At 38.9% G+C, this 7,132-nt stretch overlaps 1 pseudogene; it reads left to right on the forward strand.

Annotated features, from left to right (window-relative positions):
* The first annotated feature begins 3,153 nt into the window (after positions 1 to 3,153).
* Positions 3,154 to 4,732, forward strand: LOC141571778 (putative elongation factor 1-alpha-like 3 pseudogene; annotated as a pseudogene).
* Positions 4,733 to 7,132: the final 2,400 nt, after the last annotated feature.

The raw sequence follows: 7,132 nt of genomic DNA on the forward strand, positions 1-7,132 counted from the left end.
TAATATATTAAAATAAAAATTATAAATAAAAAAGGCTATTACCTAGGTAACCTTGCAGACAGCGATGCTGGCCAAACATGTCTCCATGTCCTGTCACCAGATCATCTGAGCCCAGACCTGCTTCTTAGCTATACTTCTACCCTGCTAAAATATAAAGAGGTGAAGTTTATATCTAACTGGGCTGTTGTCCCCAGTCTTCTGGGTGACCTCGTACAAAGGACTCTCTGGCCCGCAGTCCACATTGTCCCTTCAAAGCTGTGAACTGCCTGTCCATTCTTATTACTTGGGGACCAGGACACCCAGCACGGGATGGCACTGATAACAAGCTACACCCTCCCTCAGCTTTAGTTTTCCTCTTCATACGGGTTACTTTCTGGTTCCTTGGTGGGCTTAGGTCCACATTTATCTTTTCCAATGAGGAATCCTGCTTGAATAAGTGAGTGGTGAGTATCTTCACCCTCCCAGTGACAGCCGGCTGACCTGTCTCTAAGGCCCAATCTCACACCACTTCCCCTAGAATTTCTAAAGAAACTCCATGTGGACCTAGAAGTTGAAAAAGGACAAATGGAAAAGGAGAAAGGATCTTAGGCTGTCAGCAACTTATATTCAATGATACAGGATTTGGGATAAATGAATATGTCTGTAGTTAGGTGGTAGTTTCCTGAGAATGAAAAGTGATTGAAAAAATCAATATGTTAATAAGCTTCTTTTTGTAAAAACTTGGTTAGTTAGGTCATTTCCGTACATCACCTTATTTGTAAAGGTGGAAAAGCAGAAACCTGGGTCAATAATTGGGCTACTTAAAATTATGACCATTGATCACAACATACATAATTGTTTTTGCTTCTATAATTGTCAAAACACACTTGGTTCATAATTATCACAACATACATAGATGGTTTTCAGCTCATTACCTACTGACTTCTTTCAACAATATGGTAACAACCTTTAGTACGTGCTGAGATGTCCCTAAATTTAGTAAGTAGATATTGAAACAGATATCCACTATTACTAAACCTATTTCAGTGTTGCTGATTTGATAGTAATATGCACAGAATTACTGTGTTACCTCGTTAATTGAAATTCACCCTGAAAGGTCAGCGCAGCTGAGATGCTTGTTAAAAGCAGATTGTCAGGCCCCACTTACTGTCTTCCAAAGCTCTGAGGTACACTGTTCAAGTTCTGTCACCCTCATCTGCAATGCTCTCTCCTCTCCAAGGAAGAGCTACTTGAACCTTATCTACCTTCAGGAACAACATTATTGAATTGTGACCTTCATTGTGTTGATTTTGATTTCACAACAAAGCAAAAATCACCCAGTTATATAGCTATGAAAATGGGAGCTGCAGTTCATATGGCGTCTATTCATTAGATGTTATCTATGAAACTTTTATGAAAGTAGTTTCAATCTAGTGATTCTTTCTTTTTATTTTCAGCTGCTTTGTTTGTACATATGATAACTGAGGTATTAAAAGAGCTAAATATTTCAGATAGCACTGTTTGAGCTATTATAATTGGCTTCTCTTTGGTATTCCAGGGATGTCCTCATCCCAGACCTGTGGATAAAATATAATTTCATTGGAAGTATCTGTATTGTTTCTTGGGGTATTGTGGTTAGAGCAGTGAAGGAGCCAATTGACTGAGTCTCAGTCTATTTAATTTAGACTCCTGCATTCATCTCTAGACTCCAACTACTCATCCAACTTGCTTTATGTTTCTTCATCCAAGCTCAGTCTGGAGGTCGGCTCAATTTGTCCTCCAACTCTTCCCCGTATTTAGTATCACTGGACCTCTACTCATGCTTTTTCCAGTACTTAACAGACTGCCTTCCTTGCTTATATAAATTACAATTGTTCTACCCTACAGCAAACACTGTTCTCTCTTGAGTCTGCCAGATTTATTATCTATAACCTATATTATTTTGTTGGCATTTAATCATATTTCCATGCATTGCATCTCTTGCATTATTTAGCTTTTTAACATTCTATAAACTCTGAGTGCAGAAATCATATGTTCTATTTCTTTGTTTTCACCCACAGCATGTAGGGCATGCAAATCATATATAGTTAAATGGCTATTCACTGTTTTACCTCTGCAAATTATATTTCAATTCTGAAAGATTGATAGCATTTAAACAGGCTGTTAATTTTGGGGAAATCTATAAGATTTTATGAAATATAAAAAAGAAAGTCATGCTCTTGAATATTGTTATAAATTTAAAATGTCCAATTTCTTTAGAAATCATAAACATGATGTTTTTCACTTATATTTTTATGTATTTTGAAAATATATGCATATGGATTGCATAGGTTGCTCTTCATGAATAAGATTTTTTCCTCTATAAGATAACACAGATCTTATAAAAATTCAAAACATCTTCTCTCCCTAAAGGGAAGCTGATATCTGTTCTTAGAGGTTGGTACTCAATCCCACAGCAAAGAGTGGCTTATTTTTAGTGATTTTCACATCTGCCTCACGTTGCTCTTCTTTTATTTCACTTTGTCCTTTTACTCCCCTGTAGATTGTCTGGAGATTTGAGAATTTCCTGTAGTTGTGCCTGATGTTGATATTCCCTACTGGTTATTTAGCTTCTGCTAATAACACTTTGATCTCTTTTAGGTTTCTTCTACCTCCTTTTAGTCTTTTTACCAAATAAATCTCATCTAGTATTTAAATTATTTTTATGTGTTTGGAAAAAAAGGATGAGAAATGTAATTTGTCACTCCTGGAAAAAAGAAACAAGGACCACTGTCGTAAACATATAAGGTACCGAGTACTAGACCCTCTTCCTCCACTTCAGCGACAACATTTCTCTAAAACCAAACACAATATATGATTTCTGAATTTTTTTCTAAGCCATTTATTCATATTAAAACCTTAGCAGAATATGAAGTGAAAGAACTTGTATTAATGTAGTAAATTTGTTATACTGCAAAGAACAAAATTACTTAGCATAACAACCATTCTACAAAATTCAAGCTGTATTATCTCAGAGTATATGAAGTTGGCCAAACAGAGACATCTCCTGCTCTAGGAATGAATGATTAAGGGTAATAGTACTCAATACAGAAGACAAAGGACAACTGAGTAAGCAATAAACAAGTATTTAAATGAGATATGCAAAGCCTTAATATTAAGAATAAGTTTGTAACCATGAAAATGTTATTGAGACAAGGTATGCCATTAGAATTATGGGAAATCCATATTGAAGTTGGTATTGTTGGCTGAGTTAATTGTTTCTTTGTCAGTTTGAAATTCAAGGGTTATTTAAAATTTCATTAGATTAAGGTGGGCCAAAGTTACCAACTTCCCCTTAGAAGATAAATAAGTACTGAGAATGTAAGGTACAGCAGGATGCCTATAGTCTATAGTGCTGTATGCTATATTTGAAAGTTGTTAAGAGAATAGATCCTAAGAGTCTTCATCACAAGGGAAAAACCTTTTTTTTTTTAATTTGTGTCTATACGAGATGATGGATGTTAACTAAGTTTATCGTGTTACTCATTTCACAATATACATAAGTTAAATCATTATGTTGTACACCTTAAACTTATACAGTGCTATAGATCAAATACATCTCAACAAAGCTGGGAAAAAAATCATGAGCTTTAGTCATGGCTAATATGTTCGAGACCTTGATAGTAAGAGTAGTCTCCTCAGTCAAGAGGGGCCACAGCAAATAAACCTACCCAGAGTCCTGTGGATTGAGGGGAAGGCTTGGTATGGTGAAATCAGTGCCATTCACTGAAAATAGGATCTGGGATGTGAAAATACTATGCAGAACTTTTTAGAAAAAAAAAAAAAAGTATTCTAGGTTTGCTGCCAGAACACAGGTGTCATGAAAAGCACTGCTAAATCTAAGCCACAATTGGAAAGGGAAAGACCCATATCAACATTGTTATTACTAGACACGTAGATTCTGGCAAGTCTACCACTACTGGTCATCTGACCTACAAATATGGTGGGATCGACAAAAGAACCATTGAAAATTTTGAGGAGGCTGCTGAGATGGGAAAGGGCTCCTTCCAGTATGCCTGGGTCTTGGAATAACTGAAAACTGAACATGTGTGTGGGATCACCATTGATACCTCCCTGTGGAAATTAAGTATTAAGTATTATGTGACCATCATGGATGCCCCAGGACACAGAGACTTGATCAAGAACATGATTACAGGTACATCTCAAGCTGACTGTGCTGTCCTGATTGTTGCTGCTGGGGTTGGTGAATGTGAAGCAGGTATCTCCAAGAATGGGCAGAGCCAAGAGCATGCCCTTCTGGCTTACACACTGGGTGTGAAACAACTAATTGTTGGTATTAACAAAATGGATTCCACTGAGCTGCCTCCAGCCAGAAGAGATATGAGGAAATTGTTAAGGAAGTCAGCACCTGCATTAAGAAAATGGACTACAACCCTAGCACAGTAGCATTTGTACCAGTTTCTTGTTGGAATTGTGACAACGTGCTGGAGCCAAGTGCTAACATGTCTTGGTTCAAGGGATGGAAAGTCACCCATAGGAATGACAATGCCAGTGGAACCACGTTGATTGTACTCTGGATTACTTCCTGCCACCAACTTGTCCAACCGATAAGCCTTCGTGTCTGCCCTTCCAGGATGTCTACAAAATTGGGGGTATTGGTCCTGTCCCTGTGGGTGTAGTGGAGACTGGTGTTCTCAAACCCGGTGTGGTGGTCACCTTTGCTCCAGTCAGTGTTACAACTAAAGTCTGTTGAAATGCACCATGAGGCTTTGAGTGAAGCTCTTCCTGGGGATAATGTGGTCTTCAAGGTCAAGAATGTGTCTGTCAAAGATGTTCCTGTGGCAATGTGGCTGGTGACAGCAAAAATGACCCACCAAGGCAGGCAGCTGGCTTCACAGCTCAGGTGGTTATCCTGAACCATCCAGGCCAAATCAGTGCTGGATACTCACCTGTGCTCGGTTGTCACACAGCTCACATTACTTGCAAATTTGCGAAGGAGGTAATTGATGGTCAATATGGGAAAAAGCTGGAAGATGGCCAAAAGTTTTTGAAATCCAGTGATACTGCCATCCTTGACATGGTTCTGGCAAGCCCATGTGTGTTGAGAGCTTCCCTGACTACCCTCCTCTGGGCCGTTTTGCTGTTCGTGACATGAGACAAACAGTTGTTGTGGTGTCATCAAAGCATTAGACAAGAAGGCAACTGGAGCTGGCAAGGTCACCAAGTCTGCCCAGAAAGCTCAGAAGGCTAAATGAATATTATCCCCAATTCCTGCCACCCAAGTCTTAATCGGTGGTGAAAGGACAGTCTCAGAACTGTTTGTCTCAATTGGCCATTTGGGTTTAATAGTAAAAGATGGGTTAATGATTATAATGCATTGTAAAACCTTCAGAAGGAAAGGAGACTGTTTTGTAGACCATTGTGTGTGTGTGTGTGTGTGTGTGTGTGTATGTGTGTGTGTGTGTGTGTATGTGTGTGTGTGTGTATGTATGTGTGTGTGTGTGTGTGTGTGTGTGAGAGAGAGAGAGAGAGAGAGAGAGAGAGAGAGAGAGAGTTTTTATCAGTTTTAAAAATCAGTACTACTTAAAATTCTGTCACAGAATTTTAAGATCCATTAAAACAGAGTTTAATGAAAATCTTCTGTGTTGTTTTGCTCAGCACCTTAAAATCCTATAGTACTATTTAGGTAAAAGACTTAAAAAGAGACTTGTTTATAACCAATTTCTGGTGTTATATCTGCTGAAGCTTTATAATTTGATAATTCTAGGTTAATCTTTTTTACTGGGTGGGAAATGTGGGGTTCTTTTCACCTTGCTTTAAGGGGAAGAATCATCTGTTTACATAGTGAAAAGCTATGGCAGGGGGTCTGTTGGTGCAACACCTCATAGGTTAGGACAGAGAAGCAAAGAGTTACTTTGTTTACATGTAAACTAGTTTACAAAGACCAAATTCTGTAATACTAAAGTATGTATGTTGCATATAAAATTTTGTGTAGTTACATCAGTATTGAATTAATTTGTTTTTATGTCAAATTTTAGTTTACCAGTTAGTAGAATGTGAATTCTCACATTTACAATACTGAGGTAGTTTAAAGAACCTAAAATGAGGCTTAAATAGTATTCAGCACTGTCTTGCTACAGCTAATTGTATCCAGATTCTAGAAAAAAATAAATGACACCAGAAGTTGAAAAAGAAAAGAAAGAAAGAAAATACTGTACAGGAAAGAATTAAGATCTAGCTCTGTAAGTTCAGACAAATGCTCCGCCCAGAGTGGGTTGTGTGGCATATTTGGTAGAATGCTGGTCATGAGATCCAGGAGGGAGTGGGCACTGTTAGACAAACTGCATCTTAAGCAAGAACCGTTCTTAGAAGAAAGACAAGGAAAGAAAGCTGTAGCCCCTACATAGTTGTGGGGACAGAACCCCAAAAAGCAGTTTCCAGGCTCTCGGCCTCACATAGAAAGGTGTTGGCTCAGGTAGTAAATGGCCATCAACTGTGATTGGATGGCCATCAGCTGTGGCTAGTTGGCCGTCAGCTGTAACCAGTGAGCCATTGGCCACTAATATAACTGCTGTGGCTACGCTAGCAAAAAGAGGAAAAGAATGGGGCTAGCAAGAAGATGGCGGCTGGGCTGGCAAGTGTGGATGGCGGTTTGCGGACAGTGTGGATCCAGCCTCCAGTGAGAGTATAGTGCTGCCAGAGAGAATATAGTGGTATGACTCCCCTACCTATAGCTCCGTGGGTGTTCCTTTTTGGCCTCACCATATCCTGCGTTCTTGTATGGGGAGCGGGAGCAGAGACCTCGCAGGCCTCCCTGCATTACAATAGCACGTGGCAGTCAAAGGACTGCCATGTAGATTGAATAGTGCCAGTGCTACCTACTACAGAAAGAAAAGTCAACATCCATGAATCCAAAGGGCCTGGCTTATGAAAAGTAAGTTACTTTTCTTCTTTACTTTTGATTTATCAGTTGGCATTAACAGCATGTTATTACATAAACAGTGAAAGTGACTAGAGTGTCTTTGGGGATTTCTCTGTGCCATGGGTTTTTACCTATGTGGTAATCTATCTGGGCCGCTATAACAGAATACCATAAACAGGGTGGCTTCTAAACAGTATAAATTTATCTCTTACAGTTCTGGAGGCTGAGAAG

The sequence above is a fragment of the Rhinolophus sinicus genome, chromosome 2 (assembly GCF_057876585.1).
Source record: "Rhinolophus sinicus isolate RSI-liver-muscle chromosome 2, RSI-T2T, whole genome shotgun sequence".
NCBI lineage: Eukaryota > Metazoa > Chordata > Mammalia > Chiroptera > Rhinolophidae > Rhinolophus > Rhinolophus sinicus.